The following is a 21596-nucleotide window of genomic DNA, read 5'->3' as shown; positions in this document are numbered from 1 at the left end:
GGGTCTGTCCTTCAAAGTCCTGGAGATCACAATTCTATAATCCTGTTGTCATGGGGGTATAGCTTAGTGGTAGAGTGCTTAACTGCAGCTCAAGTGGTCCTTCGTTCAAACTCCTGTGTTCTCTTATAACCTTCTTTCTTTTTTTAAAAAAAAGGAAAACATTTATTTTTCCATTCTCCATTCTGTTCAGGAGCTCCACTATACGGGGGTGCTTGATATGAATGTAAACACTCAACATTTCGCTGTCCAAATGCATAAAAACCTAGCAAAGCTGTCCATCAGCTGAAATCAGTTCCAATCCTCTAAGTGTCTAGTTTATGTTTTCATCAATTAAACAAAGGTATCATACGAATGTACATTTGCAGATCCCTCTTCTCCAGGAGCTATGCTGTGCAGAAGAACAAGAGCCACATCCAGCTGCAGTTCAGGAGTCTGATGACCAAAGAGCCAATAAATGTTCTGAGGGCTGGAGAAAATTGCCTTCTAGTGAGCTATTGAACGAGCTCAACCTGTTTAGCTTATCAAAAGAAGATTGAAAGGTGACTTCATTGAAGTGTTGAAGGGCCTTAATGGACAGAAGAGATTGGGTATAAAAGGGCTCTTTAATCGAGCAGAGAAAGGCATAACAAGACCCAATTGCTGGAAGGTGAAAAGAGACAAATTCATATTACAAATAAGACACAAATATTCAACAGCGAGGATGATTCACCACAGGAACAAGCTACCAAGGAAAGTGGTGGATTTGCCATCTCCTGATGTCATTTAATGAAGACTAGATGGTTTTCTGGAATGTGTTTGCCCCAAAAGTAGCTCTTGTGTCATACAGGAGGCCTGTGATATGCAGGGGGTCAGATTAGATGCTCTAATGGTCTCTTCTGGTCATAAAGTCGACCAATTTCTGAAAAACTGAGTGTAGCATTGGGAGCAGCGTCTGATGTTTTCCTGTCTAGCCGGCTTGCTGCCTAGAACGAACGCTCCTTGAGTGGGGTGATCCACAGGGAGTAGCTCAAACCTCCAAAGTGCCTGGCCAGGGGCAGGACATTAGCCCAGCAAGGGAGGGGTGTGGCAGTGACATCACAAAGGCCTTTTGCAGGACCTCAGACTATTGGTCAAAGGTGGTGGGGAGGTGGTGACCTCACAGAGAGATGCTGACATCAGCCAGGCAGGACAGGGGCGAGGGGCCAGGGAAACCTCAGAGACCCCTGTGGCTTTGCTTCAGCAAGTCTCCTTCTCCAGGTCTCCCTTTGAGGACAGAGAGAGTATTCGGGTTCACGTACCTGAGCGCCAGGAGGAACCTCTTTCGAGTTTTCTCCTTCCCTTTTCCTGATTTTACTAGAAAACAGCCGTCCCTGTTTAGAAGGTAAGAGCCTCCTCGAGGTTTGAAACCTGTTCAGTCTGATCCATCTGGTGACAGTTGAATTCTAGGCATGGAAAACACGAGCTTAAGGAGGCAGAATTTTATTCCGTACCTGGGATTTTGTCCCTTAAAATCACTGGGGTCATTAGGGTTTGTTCTTTTTGTTTCACCTTTTCCTCCATCCATCCCGCCCTCCTTTCTCTTCATCTCTTGCTTCTTTTGTCCTTTCTCCTGTTCCCCTCCCAAAACCAGGAGCAGTGTCGGGGTGTGTTTGGGGCGGGGGCAGAGAGAGGATGGGCGGCACTGGGGAGGGGGAGCTCGGGGTGTTTGAGTGCGGGAGCAGAAGAGGGGATGGGCGGCACTGGGGAGGGGAGCTCAGGGGTGTTTGGGGTGGGGGCAGAAGAGGGGAGGCGGCACTGGGGAGGGGAGCTCGGGGGCGGTTGGGGGCAGGGCAGAGAGGGGATGGGTGGCACTGGGGAGGAGCTCAGGGGTGTTTGGGGTGGGGGCAGAAGAGGGGAGGCGGCACTGGGGAGGGGGAGCTCGGGGGTGTTGGGGCGGGGGCAGAGAGGGGATGGGCGGCAGTGGGGAGGGAGCTCAGGGGGTTGGGGCGGGGCAGAGAGGGGATGGGCGGCAGTGGGGAGGGGAGCTCAGGGGTTTGGGGCGGGGCAGAGAGGGGATGGGCGGCCCTGGGGAGGGGAGCTCGGAGGGTGTTGGGGCGGGTTTAGATAGGGGAGGGGCGGCACCGGGAGGGGAGCTCAGGGGTTGGGGCGGGGTCAGAGAGGGGATGGGCGGCACCGGGGAGGGGAGCTCGGGGGTGTTGGGGCGGGGGCAGAGAGGGGATGGGCGGCAGTGGGGAGGGGAGCTCAGGGGTTGGGGCGGGGCAGAGAGGGGATGGGCGGCAGTGGGGAGGGGAGCTCAGGGGTTTGGGGCGGGGCAGAGAGGGGATGGGCGGCCCTGGGGAGGAGCTCGGAGGGGTGTTGGGGCGGGTTTAGATAGGGAGGCGGCACCGGGGAGGAGCTCAGGGGTTGGGGCGGGGTCAGAGAGGGGATGGGCGGCACCGGGAGGGGAGCTCGGGGGTGTTTGGGGGTGGGGCAGAGAGGGGATGGGCGGCACTGGGAGGGGAGCACGGGGCGGTTGGGGGCAGGGGCAGAGAGGGGATGGGCGGCACTGGGGAGGAGCTCAGGGGTTGGGGGGCAGGGCAGAGAGGGGATGGGCGGCAGTGGGGAGGGAGCTCAGGGGTTGGGGGCGGGGCAGAGGGAAGGGCAGCAGTGGGGAGGGGAGCTCAGGGGGTGTTGGGGAAGGGGCAGAGAGGGGATGGGCGGCAGTGGGGAGGAGCTCAGGGGTTGGGGGCGGGGCAGGGAGGGGAGGGCGGCAGTGGGGAGGAGCTCGGGGGTTGGGCTGCTCAGGAGCCGCCTCGCGAACGCTTCAAGGCCACGTGACGCCCTCTCGGAAACTCCGCCTCTCCCGAGACAGCCAATAGGAAGAGGAGGCAGAGCCCTGACCAATGGGAGCGCGAGAAGAAACCTTCCCCGCCCAGTTCCAGTGTGAGGTTGGGGCTGCAGTGACCAGAGCCCCAGCAGGGTGCAGCGGGGGCTGCAGTGACCAGAGCCCCCAGCAGGGGCTGCCGGCCGGGGTTCCCTGCAGTCTGGTGCCAGTCACAGGAGACCCGCAATAGCCTGACCCCACCCCTGTCCGAGCTCCCGCCCTGCCCCCAGCCCACTGCCTCTTGAGCAGCCCCCTGCAGTGTCACCACTACCCCCGGCTGTGTCCCCGCAGCTTCCCAGCCCCAGCTCCCCTCGGTGGCCCCCACACTTCCTCCCTGCAGCCTGCCCCATTCCCCTGAGTCCCAGCTTCACCCCCGACATCTCTCCAACCCACCTCCCCCCATCGCAGCCTCTGCCCCCCCAGTGCCCCGGCCCTGCTCCCCGGGGGGGGCTTGAGAGGCCCCCACCCCCCGGCCGCTCCACTCCCCACAATGGGCAGCTGCTGGCGCTGAGGAAGGGGGGTCTGGGCCAGGCCAGGTGCTGGGCCGATCCTGGTGAAAGAGAGATGAGCCGGCAAGGCTGAGAGGCCCCTCCCTTGTCTGGGGGGGGGACAGGGGCTCCCACAATTTGGCCAGTGTCACCCTCCCCCATCCAGAGGAGACGTCCGTTCCCAGCAGGCCGTACTCCATCTCCACCCCACAGGGGGGAGCCCCCAGTCCAGCAGTGCCCCCCACCCTGCCCCCATCAGCAGCCAAGCCGGGAACCTGCCCCTTCTCCCCTGCGAGGGCTGCAGGACTCCCTGCCCCCGCAGCACCAGCCTCCCCCCATGTCCCCGGGGTGGGGTGGGGGAAGGGGGGATTCCTTCTTCCCATTGCCCAGATCCCACCCCCACCCCGGGCTGCCCAGACGGGAGCCAGGGGCTGCAGCAGTTGGCTGCTTCCCCAGGGCTACCAAGGAGCCGCCAGGAGAAGGGACGAGATTCTCCACGGCGCTGCAGCCGTTCACACTGGGACCCGTCTCACACGGGGGAAACTGAGGCACCAGGGAGGGTGAGATGGGCTGCACCAGCTCAGATTGGGAGTCTGTGGGAGAGCCAGGAATAGAACCCAGGAGTCCTGGCTCCATGGGCAGCTTGGGACTCCTCCACTTGGGGATGCTGGGCGGGCCCGGACTGTGGCCCTGCCCCAAGGCCTGCTGCCACTCAGCCTCCTCCTGCCAAAGCCCCGCCCACACGCCCCTTCAGCCCCGCCCACACGCCCCTTCAGCCCCGCCCACACGCCCCTTCAGCCCCGCCCACACGCCCCCCTCAGGACCCCTTTGTTCCACTCCCCTGACCCCCCCCGCCCACCTCTCACATCTCTTCCCCCGAGGCCCTGCCACTTGTGCCTCTTCGCCCCCACCCCAAGGCCCCCCCGCCTGCCTCTCTGCCGTTTGCACCCCCGGCCTCTCCCCCCACGGCCCCATGTGGCCGGATGGAGCTTGGGAAAGGGCGAAGTGAGGATGGGGCCTTGCGGGGGAGAGGACTCGCGGGAGCAGGGCCTCTGGGTGGAGCACGAGCCAGGTGCCTCCCCGGGCCCCTTATACCCACCGCCCCTGCCTGGCTCCCGGCCTCCCCGGCTCTAACCACTAGACCCAGCGGCACTGGGACAATTTGTATAGTGGGAGGTGCTGAGAGCCAGTGAACAAAACTGTAAACCCTGCACAGGATGGAAACCACTTCAAGCTGGGGGGGGGGGCACCATGACTCGCCCCCACTCCCTTCCCAGAGCCAGCGGTGGGACCCGGATACCCTGGCTCCCAACCCCCACTCTAACCACTAGCCTGCACTGCCCTGCCACAGCTGGGGAGAAGAACCAGGAGTCCTGGCTCCCAGCCCGGCCGTGGGTGGAGCAGGACGTACTGGCCATGGGCTCAGCTGGGCATCACTTACCATTAGGCTGGATGGTATCCCAGTGCTGACCTCCAGCCCCACAGCTCTGCTGGTGCCCCTCACTCCCGACCCGCAGCCCCTTGGTTCCCCCCAGCACTGACAGTGCCCCTCACTCCCGACCCACAGCCCCTGCTATCCTAGTCCTGACCTGCAGACACACAGCTCTGCTGGTGCCCCTCACTCCCGACCCGCAGCCCCTGCTATCCTAGTCCTGACCTGCAGACACACAGCTCTGCTGGTGCCCCTCACTCCCGACCCGCAGCCCCTGCTATCCCAGTCCTGACCTCCAGACCCACAGCTCTGCCGGTGCCCCTCACTCCCGACCCGCAGCCCCTGCTATCCCAATCCTGATCTCCAGACCCACAGTTCTGCTGGTGCCCCTCACTCCCGACCTGCAGCGACTGGGCTTCCCGCGGAGCTCCCCAGTCACTGTGCTACCGGTGCCCCTCACTCCCGACCCGCAGCCCCTCCTATCCCAATCCTGATCTCCACACCCACAGCTCTGCTGGTGCCCCTCACTCCCGACCCGCAGCCCCTCCTATCCCAATCCTGATCTCCAGACCCACAGCTCTGCTGATGCCCCTCACTCCCGACCTGCAGTGACTGGGCTTCCCGCGGAGCTCCCCAGTCACTGTGCTGCCAGTGCCCCTCACTCCCGACCCGCAGCCCCTCCTATCCCAATCCTGATCTCCACACCCACAGCTCTGACGGTGCCCCTCACTCCCGACCCGCAGCCTCTGCTTTCCCAGTCCTGACCTCCAGACTCACAGCTCTGCTGGTGCCCCTCACTCCTGACCCACAGCCCCCTGGGTTCCCCCCAGCTCTAGTGGTGCCCCTCACTCCTGACCCGCAGCCCCTGCTATCCCAGTCCTGATCTCCACACCCACAGCTCTGCTGGTGCCCCTCACTCCCGACCCGCATCCCCCTGGATTCCCCGCTGAGCTACCCAGTTACTGCGCTGCCGGTGCCCCTCACTCCCGACCCGCAGCCCCTACTATCCCAGACCTGACCTCCAGACTCACAGCTCTGCTGGTGCCCCTCATTCCCGACCCGCAGCCCCTCCTATCCCAATCCTGATCTCTACACCCACAGCTCTGCCGGTGCCCCTCATTCCCGACCCGCAGCCCCTGCTATCCCAGTCCTGACTCCAGACTCACAGTTCTGCTGCTGCCCCCTACTCCCAACCCGGAGCCACTTAGGCGTCCACCAGCTCTGATGGTGCCCCTCACTCCTGACCCACAGACCCCTGGTCTCCCTCCTGCTCTGCTGCTGCCCCTCACTCCCGACCCGCAGCCCCTCCTATCCCAATCCTGATCTCCAGATCCACAGCTCTGCTGGTGCCCCTCACTCCCGACTTGCAGCGACTGGGCTTCCCGCAGAGCTCCCCAGTCACTGTGCTGCCGGTGCCCCTCACTCCTGACCCACAGACCCCTGGGCTTCCTTCAGCTCTACCGGTGCCCCTCACTCCCGACCCGCAGCCCCCTGGGTTCCCCCCAGCTCTAGTGGTGCCCCTCACTCCTGACCCGCAGCCCCTGCTATCCCAGTCCTGACCTCCAGACTCACAGTTCTGCTGCTGCCCCTCACTCCCGACCCGCAGCCCCTCCTATCCCAATCCTGATCTCCACACCAAGAGCTCTGCTGGTGCCCCTCACTCCCGACCCGCAGCCCCTTGGTTCCCCCCAGCACTGACGGTGCCCCTCACTCCCGACCCGCAGCCCCCTGGATTTCCCGCTGAGCTCCCCAGTTACTGTGCTGCCAGTGCCCCTCACTCCCGACCCGCAGCCCCTACTATCCCAGTCCTGACCTCCAGCCTCACAGCTCTGCTGGTGCCCCTCACTCCCGACCCGCAGCCCCCTCGATTCCTCACTGAGCTCCCCAGTTACTGCGCTGCTGGTGCCCCTCACTCCCGACCCGCAGCCCCTTAGGCGTCAACCAGCTCTGACGGTGCCACTCACTCCCAACCCGCAGCCCCTGCTATCCCAGTCCTGACCTCCAGACTCTCAGCTCTGCTGGTGCCCCTCACTCCCGACCCGCATGGGTCACCCCTGGAGCAGGGTAAAGCTGCAGGGTGACAGTGGGGTTGCTGCCCCTGTGAACAGCTGCTGTAGCACCGCATGGGCAGGACAGGGAGACCCAGTTATACCCCTCCCCCGCCCCAGCCTGTATCGGGGGATGGGAGCGCTCACACCCTGGGGCCCCTGAGTTGGGACGGAGGGAGGCCCCCGTGCACCAGGGATGCTGTAATGGCGAACAGGGGCACCCACCCATGCACCCGAGATCTTCTAGGGGGGGAGAGTGGCACCCACACACTCAGGATCTTGTAGGGGGGGACAAGGGCATCCACACTCCAGGATCCTCTGCAGAGGGACGGACACCCACACATCCAAGATTCTGTATGGGGGGCAGAGGTACCCGGACACCTGGGCTCCTGGACAGGGGATGGGGGGCACCGAAACATCCGGGATCTTACCTGGCAGGACAGCGGCGCCTGCAGCTCGACATGAGACATGGGCGCGGGGAGCAGGAGCATTCCCAGTTCCAGGCTGTCCCTGTCTGGCCAAGGCACAGAGCTCACAAGCAGAGTTTAAAGCTCGAGCTGCCAGACAGCAAAACAAGCTGGGCTCCGTGGCTGGTGCCTGTGATCCCAGCTCCTGGGGAGACTGAGGCCAGTGGATCGCTTGAGCTCAGGAGTTCTGGGCTGCAGGGGGCTGTGCCGATCGGGTGTCCGCACTAAGTTCAGCATCAATATGGTGATCCCGGGGAAGCTTGGGTTCCCCAGGTTGCCTAAGGAGGGGTGAACTGGCCCAGGTCGGAAATGGAGCAGATCAAAACTCCCCTGCTGATCAGTAGTGGGATTGCACCTGTGAATAGTCCCTGCAGTGAGACACAGTCTCTTTTTATACAGACACCCCCCACAGAGTCTGGAGGGGGGGATGGGAGCACCCACACGTTGGGGATTCTGACTTGGGGTGAGGGACGCACCCAAGCAACACATATCTTGAAAAGGGCAACAGAGACACCCACAGATCCTGGATGGGGGCAGGCAGGGGAAACCACACATGGGAGCTAGTTCATGGGGTGGGGGACAGAGACACCCCCCAGAGATCCTGGATGGGAGCACCCACATGATGGGGATCTTGAACTGGGAGGAGGGAAGCACCATGTACCAGAGGTTCTGAAGGGGGAACAGGGACACTCACACACCAGGTATCTTGCAGCAAGAGCTGCGGTCTTCATTTACACAGGGCAGTGATGGGGATTTAACCAATTCCTGCGCAGAACTTGTTCCACTAGATAATTAGCCTCACGGTTAAAAAATGGTAATTTCCAGTTGGCGTTTTGTGACATTGACTGCAAACCAAGGGGGTCGTGTTCAACCTTTGTCTGGTGAATTAAAGAACCCTGTTGTGACGTTATAACTGTGATACAATATCTCATTGAAAGATGACAGGACCAGAAAGAGTTAACTAACTCACAGACTGACCTGACCCATGGGTGAACCTTAAGGACTGGTTAGGAAGATATGTAAATGAATAGAGCTTTGAAATGCAAGTCTGCATTGTTAGAGGTAGAAGGGTAGATGTTTGCTCAGGTCTTGGGATGCAAGCAAACAAGTCTTGTCTATTGCTATAGTTTTAATTCAAAGATCAAAAAAAAGGAATATTAACATTTATAATGATACTTGAGTAAAATAGTATTATTGTCTCTGTGTCTCTTTGAAGGTTGTGCTAACCTGTATCTGAACTGTTTAATGGGTAAATTACTCTGTGCTAATTGCCAGGATGTTTGGGAGAAGGAGTTAAGCCTATTGTTTTCTCAGGCCGAAAGGCTGCTGGAAATGTATAAGAACCCTGGGACACGATCCTTCTTCATCTCAGATCTGCTTTGGGTTTCAAGAGGGGGAAACCTTAAGCCCCAAGGATTGAGATCCCCAGTCACTGACTGGAGCCACCCTGAATATGGACATTGGACTATAACCTATGGACTATTTCTAAAAGGACTTTTGGCAACTACAGGCTCATCTCTGCTGTGTCTGAACCTCAAGAATTGAATTCAAGTCTGTCTGTAGCTTGATCTTTTAACCAACACTCTCTCGCTTTTCTTTTTTAATAAATTTTAGCTTAGTTAATAAGAATTGGCTATAGCGTGTATTTTGGGTAAGATCTAAGTTATAATTGGACCTGGGTATGTGGCTGATCCTTTGGGATTGGAAGAACCTTTTCTTTTATATGATGAAGTAAGATTCTTAGGAATCATCATCATATCTGACAGGTGTGTCTGAACGGAGGCCTGAGGCTGGGCACTTTAAGGGAACTGCGGGGTTTGGACTCTAAGTGACCAGTAAGGTACTGGAGAAGCTGTTTTGTGCTGGTTGGTAAATCTAATTATTGGAATAACCACCAGCGTTTGGGGTTTGTCTGCCCCATTTGGTTTGCAGTTCACCCTGATTGAGTGACCTCAGCTGACTCCCACGGGCAGCACCGTCACAGTGGCGTAGTCGTGCAAGGATCCACAGAACCAGGTCAGTTAAGCTTTGGGTCAGAACCCCGCGCTATCCAAATTGGAATTTTGGTATTGAGAGTTTGGTTGGTTAAAGATCAGTGACCATGAGCCAGAGAGCAACAGCAGAAGCAATGAATCTGCAAGCCCTGATGGAGAGCCTGCAGTTTGAACATGAGCAAAAACTGGCAGAAATTCGAATGAAAGAGAAGCAAGCCTTGGCCCAGCTGGAGGAAGAGGCTGCTGAAAGAAAGAAGGAGGCTGCTGAGAGAGAAGAAAAAGCTCGTAAGGGGCGTCTGAAGCTGCTGGCTGCTGAGGAGGAGACTCGCAAGGTGCAGCAGGAGACTCACAAGTTGCAACAAGAAACTGCTAGACTCCAGCTCCAAGTCAAAAAAGCAATGGAAGAACAGCAGAGACTGTATCCTCTTAAAAGTCCAGTTTATAACAATGTTGATATGTGGTATTATTCTGGGCAGTTTTCTGTGTTTAACCAGTTTTGCTATGGCTGGGGAGATGGGAGTTCTAACCTGGGGGGAAATATCTGTTTGTCTGTGCAAGAAAGCAGTGTGTCTGGGAATGAAGTTTCTGAATGTCTGTCTGATGTCTCAGATCTCATTGGGGAGGAAAATGTTTCTCAGGAGCAGATTAAAATAGATGGTCAGGTGAAAGCCCTAACTGAGGAAGGAGAGGGTAGATCTGTGATGGGTAATGAATTGTTGGCTAGTGCAGCTTGTAGAAGTGAACCTGAAATGGGTAACTGTGATTTGCTAAAAGTAGCTCAGTGTAGTGAAAAAAGCAGCAGCTTATCCATTGGGAGTGGCAATGTGCCTGGTAGGGAAAGTTTGAAGAAGCCTAGGCAGCCTTGTGAGCTGATGGCTTTGTCTAATCAGCAGTTTGGGAAGGGAGGGATAGTGGAAGATGAGTGTCCCTGTCCCTTACCTATTTCCTGTGTGAAGAGATGGGACAGTGAAGGGAATGTGCCTGTGTCTGTCAGGGGTATTGACTTGCCTATAAAGGAAGCTATCTCGGTCTCCAAGCAGTTGTCTGTGAACAGCCCTGTGTGCTGGGACAAGGGAAATGAGGTCCCAAGCTGTGTGTCTGGTAAAGGAGAATGTGTCTCCGGCTATTCTGTGTCTGTGGAGCAGACAGAAGGTGCCTTTCAGCCTGTAATGGTTAAGGGTAATTCAGTTGTCTCGGAGTTGGTTGTAAATACAGCTAAAGCCCAGGAAGGGAATAGTCCTGAGTTTGTGTCTGCTGGGGAGAATGGCACTGTGACTAGGTTGCATCCAGTTAGTGTCATAGCAAAATCCCAGAGACCAGACAGTTCTGGTGCTTGTAGTTTGCCAGTTGCTAATGTGTGGTTGGAAAAGGGTGTTGCAACTCTGTCTGATCAGGGTGATACCCTAGCCAGGGCACAAGGAGAGCATGAAGGTGATTTAATGGTGTTACCTACTGACGGTTTGACAACTTGTAGCAAGAAGGAAAAGATTCCTAAACTTGTTCATGGCCAAGGGAAGGAGACTGCTTCTGACCTGTTATCTAGAAAGTCTGTAGGTGTGCCTAAAAGGGGATTGTGTAGAAATCCGCCTGTGGGGCCTGAAGTGAGTCTAAGTGTAAGTGAGACCCAGAAAGCGGCTGTGGTTGCTCAAGGAAGTGTTCCTGTAGAGCAAGCCCTAGGTGGAGAGGGGAAGGGCAGAATTTCTGTGAGGGGTGAATTGTTGCTTAGAGAAGCTCCTAGGGAAAGGAATCCTCATGGTAGCCTGTGCAAGCAGTTTACTGCAACTGAAGGGTGTAAAAGTGATTTAATCAAGGAAGTTTCAGTTCCTAACAGCCAGAAATTTTCTGTTGTGAATGGATCCACTGACTTTCCTTTTGAGAGATCCAATGTGGGCAGCTTTGAAAAGGTCTCAGGTGGAGTAGAAGCTGTTAAGGAAGTGGAGCAGCCCTATAACCACCTGGCTGTGTGTAGCCAGCTTGTTGGGGAGACAATGGTGGTGGGACAGGAATGTCTCCATGCTGAATCTGTAAGTGAGCAGTCTGTGCTTCAGGATCTAAGGACAGATTCAGTTACTGGTGTTTCAAAGCAGAACAGTTTTATGGCTGAATGCTTGAGGAGGCAGGGGAGAGCAAGCCAGCTCTCACCCTCAGACCCTTTGGATTTGTGTGGTATCTCTGTAAGACAAAGTCCAGCCGTGGAATCCATAGCAGCTAAGAAGTTAAAAGCTAGTGTCTGTGTTGATGCGAATTACTGGGCTGGCAGGGAGAAGAAAGACTTGCTAATAGCTGTTAGCACAGAGGGCCCACCCCATCAGCCAGTGATCTCTGTTAAGCAAGAGAAATCAGGGTTTAATCCTGAAGGACAAGAAGGAAAGAGAAGACTGAATTTTGCAAAGGGAACCCACAGGTTAACCCTAAAAGGCCCAAACTCCAATGGTATTGAGCCAAGGGTGTGGCATGACAAACATGTTTGTAGATGGACACTTGCAATCAATTTGTTGTTATTGCTAATGCTAACTGTAACAATGTACAATGTGCCTAATCTTTTGGAAAATCCCTTAAACATGTTGAAAGGAATACATGAAAACACACTTTATGTTAAAGGGCCTTGCTATACTGATGTTTCACAGTTAATGCCTGTAAACAGTGTTGGAACTTTTCACAGGGGAAAATACATTCCAGACCTGATGTGCTGTATGAAAGGGGAAACTGAGGCACACTACCATATTGCTTTCATGGCTAAATGCCAAAAGTCCTGTACTATGAACAACATCAATATCTACACTGGTTTAATGTTAATTGGGTTCAAAACATTGGCCAAAGCTGGTATGGATAAAGTAGCTGTTTTCTTTAGCTCTTGGCAAGATCACATGAAACATACAGGAACTATGCTGCAAAAGCTAACCAAGTTATACCTTAAGTTTGTAAAGCGATCCATTCATGTTATTGAACATGACTTTGATAAACCATTTTGGTTATACACTGGTACGGCCTCTAGCCCAACACTAGCTGTAGTGAGACAGACCCAAGGAAAGGGGGCTCTTGGGATGCAGTCAGCGATGTTTTGTCATCCCTTCCTGCATCAATTTTGCGTTGGGGGTGTGACATTATTGATATAAATGGGAACCATATAGAACATGGGTTGCAACCAAGGTCCTGTGGTGGCACCAAATCCTAAGTAAAGGGGGTCATATAAGGTGTCTAAGACCAGGTTCTGGGTTGCTGGTTATGGTTATGCTGTCTGTATGTCTGTGTATCAGTTTGTAGTTTAAGTATAAGTATTGGCTCTATACTGTCTATATTTTGTATTATGCGCTGCCTCTGGGAAGTGTCCCAGACAAAGCTGATGTTAGCCCGGCATAGCTGGCTTGATGGCCCATTAAAGGGCCATCAGCTACACAATTGACCCATGGAGAGAAGGCAGACACGCCTTGTGACTCAGCAAAGTATGCCGGGACTGGCCCATGTGACTCCAGACTCCATATTTTTGCTGTAAGTTTCCACCGTGAGGACAAAGGGATTCTTACACCTGGAAAAGTCTATATCATAGAATCATAGAATCTCAGGGTTGGAAGGGACCTCAGGAGGTCATCTAGTCCAACCCCCTGCTCAAAGCAGGACCAAACCCAACTAAATCATCCCAGCCAGGGCTTTGTCAAGCCTGACCTTAAAAACCTCTAAGGAAGGAGATTCCACTACCTCCCTAGGTAACCCATTCCAGTGCTTCACCACCCTACTAGTGAAAAAGGTTTTCCTAATATCCAACCTAAACCTCCCCCTCTGCAACTTGAGACCATTACTCCTTGTTCTGTCATCTTCTACCACTGAGAACAGTCTAGATCCATCCTCTTTGGAACCCCCTTTCAGGTAGTTGAAAGCAGCTATCAAATCCCCCCTCATTCTTCTCTTCTGCAGACTAAACAATCCCAGCTCCCTCAGCCTCTCCTCATAAGTCATGTGCTCCAGCCCCCTAATCATTTTTGTTGCCCTCCGCTGAACTCTCTCCAATTTATCCACATCCTTCTTGTAGTGTGGGGCCCAAAACTGGACACAGTACTCCAAATGAGGCCTCACCAGTGCTGAATAGAGGGGGATGATCACATCCCTTGATCTGCTGGAAATGCCCCTACTTATACAACCCAAAATGCCATTAGCCTTCTTGGCAACAAGGGCACACTGTTGACTCATATTCAGCTTTTCGTCCACCGTAACCCCTAGGTCCTTTTCTGCAGAACTGCTGCCCAGCCATTCGGTCCCTAGTCTGTAGCAGTGTGCATGGGATTCTTCCGTCCTAAGTGCAGGACTCTGCACTTGTCCTTGTTGAACCTCATCATATTTATTTTGGCCCAATCCTCTAATTTGTCTAATATATAAGGCTGATGCATCATCTCCATCTTGTCTTCAATCCTGCTTCTGACCTCTGGAGGAACTTTGCTACAAACTGAAGCTCTACACCAGGGACTGAGGGCCCATCCCAGCGGGGGATGCATTCCAGAGACTTAAATTGAATCTGCAGTTTACTCCAGCACTGCTGCAAGCCTGAACTAAGAACTTTGCCATCACTGTATGTAATTGATTCCATTTAACCAATTCTACCTCTCTTCTCTACCTTTTTCCCTTTGTAAATAAACCTTTAGATTTTAGATTCTAAAGGATTGGCAACAGCGTGATTTGTGGGTAAGATCTGATGTGTATATTGACCTGGGTCTGGGGCTTGGTCCTTTGGGATTGAGAGAACCTTTTTCTTTTTTGGGGTGTTGGTTTTCATAACCATTTATCCCCAGGACGAGTGCACTGGTGGTGATACTGGGAGACTGGAGTGTCTAAGGAAATTGCTTGTGTGACTTGTGGTTAGCCAGTGGGGTGAGACCAAAGTCCTTTTTGTCTGGCTGGTTTGGTTTGCCTTAGAGGTGGAAAAACCCCAGCCTAGGGCTGTGACTGCCCTGTTTGAGCAATTGGTCCTGATTTGGCACTCTCAGTTGGGTCCCGCCAGAATCGTTCCGTCACACAGCCACATGCAGATTCCCAGAAGCTGTGGCCGTTTCCTGGAGAGGTTCCTTTCCTCAGGAATCAGGAGAGAGGCCACATCCACAGGAGCAGGTTTAGAAAGCGTAGTCTCTGGCTGCCAGGAAGCGCTGTGCCAACATAGCGTTCTCTACAATGGCACTTAGATCGGGATAATTTACGTGGCTCAGCACCCCCAGTTCCAGCACATCTGCCCAGGCAGCTCCCCCAGCCTGACACACACACACAGCCCCTGCACCTGCCCACCCCAGGTCTCCTCAGCCCAGAGGGGAGCCACCCGGCTGAGTGGGGAATCAGAACCCCCCAAAATTACCCTGGGCCCAGCATGATCTGCCTCCGCCCTGCCCTGCTCCGCATGTATTCGGAGTGAGTCAGTTTCCCTGTCCCAACGTGTGTCCTGCCCTGTGTCTCTTCTCCTCCCCAGTTCCCTCCAAACCAGCCCATTTCCCCTGCACCTCGGGCTGGGTCTCTGCCAACCCCCCTTCTCCCCTCCTGCCCCCAATATCTCCCTGCCCCTACAGGTCTATAGGGCTGGATCCCTCCCTCCCCCCTTCTCCCCTCATTTCCTGCCTCTGGGGGTGTATTGGGCTGGGTCTCTCCCCTGCCATCCCCTCTCCTACCCCCCCTTATCCCGCTGCCCCTATGGGTCTATGGGGCTGGGTCTCTCCCCCCATCCCCTTATCCCCTCCCCCCATATCTCCCTGCCCCAGGCTGTGACGTGCTATGACGTGTGCTGGGGCTGTGACGTGTGCTGGGGCCAGAGCCAGCTCCAGGGTTTTTGCCGCCCCAAGTGGCAGGGAAAAAAAAAACTGTGATCACAATCGGCAGCAGCGCCACTGCACCACTTTCTTCTTCGGCAGCAATTCAGTGGCAGGTCCTTCCCTCCGAGAGGGACCGAGGGACCCGCTGCCGAATTGCTGCCAAAGAGCCCGATGTGCTGCCCCTTCCCCTGGGCTGCCCCAAGCACCTGCTTGCTGAGCTGGTGCCTGGAGCCGGCCCTGGCTGGGGCTGTGACCTGCTCACTCCCCGCGGGCAACTCACTCACTTGAAACCAGCAGGACAGAAGGTGTCATGTGTCCATGGGCGGGGCTATGCAGATGAGCAGTGTCTGGCGGCAGGACGGGGAGCAGCGAGATGAACCGAAGGAGCCCGGCGGAGAGAATTCTCTGCGTGTGGACAGAATCCCACCAGTTTTCTCTGTGTTGTGGGGGCGGGGGGGGGCAGGTTTCATGATGTCACAGTCCTTGGGGGAGGGGTTTGAATCATAACTCCAAAGTGGGAGAACAACTCCCCCCACTTGTACTCAGTCTCCAGTAGGGGGCTCGGCTGGGATCTCTAGGGAGGGGAGCACAGGGAAAAACAGTCTCCCCTATGGAACCCAGGAGTCCTGGCTCCCAGTCCCCTTGCTCTAGACCCTCTCCACTCCCAGAGCCAGGGATAGAACTCAGGGGTCCTGGTGCCCAGCCCCCTCCCTGCTCTGACCACTAGACCCCACTCCCCTCCCAGGGTGGTACAGGGGGTCACTGGGTCTGTGTCCCAGCTCTGCTAAGGGCCTTGACGGATTTTCCCAAAGTGCTTCCTTCTGAATCCATCCAACGAGGTGGGGATTCACCCACAAAAGCTCATGCTCCAATATGTCTGTTATTCTATAAGGAGCCACAGGATCTTTGCTGCTTTTACAGATCCAGCACATCTGCCCCCCCCCCCCTTTGCTCGGTCACTGCCCACCCCCGTGTGGGGGCACCAGCACTGTGCCGGGTTGTGATGGGAAATTGTCTAAGCTGGCCCAGGAGAGACGTGTGTGTCCCTGCTGCCCCCTGATGGTGGGGCTGAGCCCTGCTCTGTGTGTGTGTGTGTGTGAGTGTGTGAGTGTGTGTGCGCGCACACATCTGTGACACTGTTTGTATCAGTGTGTTGCTGGGTTAACCAGTAGGAAATGGCTTTGCAGGACTTTGTATTCTGCAGCAAGTCTCTCTCTCTCTCTCTCTCTCTCTCACACACACACACACACACACACACACACACACACACACACACACACACACACACACAAAGGGACTCACACAATCCCAAGAACACTCACACACAACACACCCAGAGGGACATGCTAGCCCAAACCCCAAAGAGAGCAACAATCACCCCCCCAGCCACACTCACAATCACCCCCCCCACACACCATAATATTCACAATCGTGCTCAGCGATACAACTGCATGCAGTTCACTCCCACTGCTCCCAACACAAGGACCTCCTGCCCCACACAGCATGTGCCAAGGCCTGTGGAACTCACTGCCACTGGACAGCTACCAATGAGAATGATCCCCTTGTGCTGGATCATCTGCTTGGCCCCCTGCCCCCTCTTGGGGTGTGCTGTGCGGCGTGGCTGGGGATTCTGCAACGGCCCAGCACCAGGCAACGCACAACAAACACCACACACCCTGCCCTGCCTCACCTGAGCTGCTCTCCAGGTGCATTGGAGCTCAGCACCCCACATCTTGGCACTGGGGGTGAGCTGCAGCCCCCGCCACACTCTGCAGAGGGGAGAAGGGTCAGGCCAGCCAGCCCTTGTAAAATGGGGAAATCACCATCGGGGTCAACGGTATGGGGGCTGTGACCTACGGAGAAACGGTTGTCACGCTGGCAGAGGGCAGCAGAGCACGCACACACACACAATTGCAAACATACACAAACCAGTGGTGAGCTGCAGCCGGTTCGCACCGGATCGCGCGAACCGGTTGTTAAATTTAGAAGCCCCCTTTAGAACCGGTTGTTCCTGGAGGGACAACTAGTTCCAAAAGGGCTTTTAAATTTAACTAAAGCTCTAGTAGCTCCCTACCCTTCCCCCGCCCCAACTCACCTCACTCCGCCTCCTCTACTGAAGCGCCTCTGGCTCTCCTCCCCCTCCCCAGCTTCCCACGAATCAGCTGTTCCCGCAGGAAGCCTGGGAGGGCTGAGAAGAAGCAGCGTTTCCACCAGGTGAGCTGGAGCCTGGGGGCGGGGGTGCCAGTGGGAGGAGGGCTCCAGGTGGCGCGCCGCTCCGGAGTCATAGCGAGACTCTGGGGTCCGGCAGCTGGGCTCCTGCCCCCAGGGTCCAGCTGCGACCTCGGCCGGGCAGCATGGCTCCTCCCCGGGTCTGGGCCGGTCGGTGCGGTTCCTGGCCGCCCGGGTCTGGGCCGGTCGGTGCGGTTCCTGGCCGCCCGGGTCTGGGCTGGTCGGCGCGGTTCCTGGCCGCCCGGTCCGGGCGGCGGCGCGGTTCTTGGCTGCCCGGTTCCTGGCCAGGTCCGGCCGGGTGGTGCGGTTCTTGGCCTCCCGGTTCCTGGCGGGCGCTGCGGTTCTTGGCCGCCTGGTTCTTGGCCGGTTCCTGGCTGCCCGGGTCGGGCTGGGTCTGGGCGGCGCGGTTCCTGGCCGGGCGGCCCGGGTCGGGTAGCGCCGTTCCTGTAGGTGAGCTGGGGCAGGGTGGGGCGCGATGAGGACTCCAGGCACTGCCCGGCCCTGCTCCAGCCACTACCTGGCCCCAACTCTGGCCGCATGGCGCGGCTCCGACCCTGGCCCCGACTCCGGCAGGGGTAAGAGGCCAGGGCCGGGACTGGGGTGGGGGAGGAGGGGTTGGACTGGGCAGAGGTTCTGGGGGGGCAGACAGGGGATGGGGACGGGGGGGGTGGGTAGGCGCCGCGTGGGAGTTCCTGGGTCTGTTGGGATGGTGGTGGATGGAGTCAGGGCAGACAGGGGACAGGAGGCGGGGCAAGTTTGGCAGGGGTGGGGTCCTGGGGGAGTCCGGGTGGGGGGTCTTGGGAAGGAGTGGTCAGGGGACAAGGAGCAGGGCGGGGTTATGGGTTGTGGTCTCTGAGGGGGGGCAGGACGTGGGTGGGGGGTGTACTCACTGGGCGGTTCCCTACCCGGTGTTCGGTGGTGGGTCCTTCAGCCGCCGGAGCCGTGCCGCCGAAGACCCAGTAGGGAACCGGTTCCTAAGATTTTGGCAGCTCATCACTGACACAAACACATGCATGAATCGAGCCACACAAAGACACACACACACACACACAACTGCTAATATACACAGACACCCGCACAAATCCAGCCAACACCAACACAAGCCTGGGAGCCAGGAGAGTAGAGCAGGCTGGGGCTGGGTCACTCCACTTCCTGCAGGAAGTAGCCAGTCCCCCATCCCCCACGGAGGCCTGGGACCAGCCCTCCTCTGCTTCCCCCCATGGAGGCCTGGGGCCCCAGCCTGCTCTGCTCCCCTGGCTCCCAAGCTTGGGTGGGGGAACCGCCCCACAGCACTCGCCGGTGGCGTGGCCGGGAGCCAGGGGAGTGGACCAGGCTGGGGCTGGGTCACTCCACTTACCATGCAGTGAGTGCAGGGGCGGGGGCCATGGGGAAGAGCCGGGCAGCCCCCCCCTGCAGCAGCTCCCCACCCCAGCTCACCTCCACTCTGCCTTCACCCCTGAGCTCGCCGGCGCCGCTCCACTTCTCCCGCCTCCCAGGCTTGCGGTGCCAATCAGCTGTTTAGTGCAGCAAGCCTGGGAGGGGAGGAGGATCAGAGCAGGTAGGAGTTGGGGGGGTGGGCGTCACAAAGGCTGGGGCATGAGCCCCAGGCGCTTCCAGTCTCGCCTTTGCCCTTCCTGACTTGCCAAAGAAAATGGGCGGCTGCCCGGGCTAGCGTGTGGAGCAGTTTCCCTCTTCCAAATGTGCACCTGTCCCTGTGCTTGAGGGGGTTTGCTACATGGAGCCTGGGTGTTTCTCTGCTTCTCGCCAGCTGGGGAAAAATCTCCTGCCCCACTGCCAAAGTGAGCATGGAGAGTGGGAACAGTAAGAGGTGCCACCAGGGGGCTGGCCCTGCTTTCCTACCGTCTTTGATAATGGCCACAGAGCATCAGCAGCCGCCCCACATGTTGGTCTGTGAGTGGCCTTCAGTGGGTGTTTGGCATGGCAGGGAGCAGCCTGGCTGGGTGTTTTTGTGCCTGTCTGAAGGCCACACATAGGCATAGGCCTGCCCTCCTCTGGCCCTGACCTCAGTTGCTCTGTGGCTTTTAATCCTTCCCTCGGAGCCATCAGCACCAGCCGCCTCTGCTCTAGGTGCCCCGAGGAGGAAAGGTGCTGGGCTCTGTGACGAAGTGGGGGATTTTCTTAGGGTTTTCTGTGTTTTCCAGTGGTTTGCATGCACAGGGAGTGGGACTCAGTGTCCCCGGGTGTTACTGGTTTAACGAGGTGAGGGGAGAGGGAGTTTGTTGTTACAGAGGACTGGAGAGGGACTTGGGACCCTGGCTGATGGCCTGGAGGATGGAGACCCCAGTGACTGGTGACCTGGTGACCCGGAGACCCAGCTCAGGAGTCACAGCCAGTTCTGGCCAGTGAGAGGACAATGGGCTGCAGAGAGAGGACCCCATGACCAACCGGTTCCAGCCAGAGGGGGGAGGAGAGGAGAGGAGGCCCAGGCAACCCTGTTTACCTGGAGAAAAGACAATGGACAGAGGCGGGGCCTGGGGCCGGGGATATCAGAGGCCCAGCTGGGAAGTGGGGGGCTCTGGGCTGGCGAGGGGAAGCAGGCAGAGCCCACCTGGCTGCAGGGGGACTGGGATGTGCTGGGCTGAGGGAGGCCAGGCCTGAGGCCCTGAGAGTTTCCTGTGCTGTGTTCAACTCTCAATAAACCCTCCTGTTTTATGCTGGCTGAGAGTCGCTCCGGGCTAGAGAACAGGGGGCATCAACCCCTTCGGGGGTGAGGAGGCCCAGGGGGTCCAGAGCGCGTGGACTCCCTGAGGGGGCCCATGGCAGAGACAGACGTGCTAAGGCTCAGAGAGGTGCGGCTCCAGGAGGTGGGGGGCCTGACCCCGAGAGAGAGTGGACCCCCGCCAAGGGCTGTCGCACTGAAAGGGGCACCCCCCACGGACCGCACGGGGCCAAGAGTGGGCACGATCTGTGAGTCCGTGACAGGCAGTGACATCACAAAGGCCTTTTGCAGGACCTCAGACTATTGGTCAAAGGTGGTGGGGAGGTGGTGACCTCACAGAGAGATGCTGACATCAGCCAGGCAGGACAGGGGCGAGGGGCCAGGGAAACCTCAGGGACCCCTGTGGCTTTGCTTCAGCAAGTCTCCTTCTCCAGGTCTCTATTTGAGGACTGAGACAGTATTTGGGTTCACGGACGTGAGCGCCAGGAGGAACCTCTTTTGAGTTTTCTCCTTCCCTTTTAGTGATTTTACTAGAAAACAGACGTCCCTGTTTAGAAGGTAAGAGCCTCCTCGAGGAAGGGTGTCCTGGGTGTGTCACAGTTCGGATGCCGGTGCCCCCCCATGTAAGGAAGTTCCCGCCACCCTGCTCTGTGTTCGCAGGGCGGGAGAGAGCAGCATCCACGGCAGTGATTTGCTCCTGGCTGCCGGAGCAGAGCAGCAGGCTCAGCTGTCAGAACTTCCCAGAGCGATGAAAGGGGAGGGGCCCATGGCTCTGTAGCAGGAATGCAGGGCAGGCGAGTTCACAGCAGGCATTGTGGGATACTGGAGGAGGCCAGTTATGGTGATATAATGAACAGCAGCGTCTACACTGACACTCTGCCACTTTAAGTTTGCTGGAAAAAGCTCTAGGCTTCTCATCAAAGTGGTTTTATTTTGTCACCAAAACAGGGCAGTTTTCTCACCAGACGTGGCATTGCAGTGTGTGCACCAGCCACAAGTTGCTGACCGAGGGAGTATAGTGTGTTTTTCACACACCTGAGCAATATAATTCTGCTGAAATAACTTTGTAGTGCAGACCTGGCCAAAGATTCACACACAGAGACAGCTTGCAAGGAAAATGTCACCTGCTCCTCTGCTTTCCCAAACACAAGCAAAGCTTGTCAGGCCTAGATGGAGATGCAGGGAGTCAGGTGTGAGCAGACACTGTACCTTAGTCACAGGCAGGCACCATGGCTTAGCTGGTTAAAATACCTGTTTTGTAAACAGGAGATCCTGGGTTCAACTCCCAGTGGTGCCTTGTTGAGATGCTTTTAGAGCACCTGCTATTGGCTACTGTCAGAAGATAAAATACAGAGCTAGATGGACCTATGGTCTAGCCCAGTGTCGCTTTTCTTATGGTTTAAATTACACTCACTGGCACTGATAATAGAGTTACTGAAAGTTTGGGAGTTAAGAGCTGATAGGTCAGTGGTCCAAGCCCCTTATGGATGACCCCCTCCCTGTGGGACAGGGGCAGGTCTGGGCTCTCGCACCAAATGCTCATTGTGGCTGCCAGAATCTGTGGGCAGCTCATTTAGTTTACACCCAGGGTTGAGTCCTTGATTCACACAACAAGGATAACAACCCTTTATTT

At 56.7% G+C, this 21596-nt stretch overlaps 1 non-coding gene and 1 pseudogene across 1 annotated transcript; both read left to right on the top strand.

The window, feature by feature from the left end:
• LOC120375436 overlaps positions 1 to 21596 on the top strand; it is a 648226-nt pseudogene that overhangs the window by 437008 nt on the left and 189622 nt on the right.
• On the top strand, positions 21187 to 21260 carry TRNAT-UGU. The gene has a single exon. It is a non-coding gene; the product is annotated as a tRNA-Thr (tRNA).

The sequence above is a fragment of the Mauremys reevesii genome, linkage group 12 (genome assembly GCF_016161935.1).
Source record: "Mauremys reevesii isolate NIE-2019 linkage group 12, ASM1616193v1, whole genome shotgun sequence".
In the NCBI taxonomy this organism is placed as follows: domain Eukaryota; kingdom Metazoa; phylum Chordata; order Testudines; family Geoemydidae; genus Mauremys; species Mauremys reevesii.
Note: the sequence above shows the minus strand (reverse complement) of the source record. Positions and strands in the feature narration are given on the sequence as shown.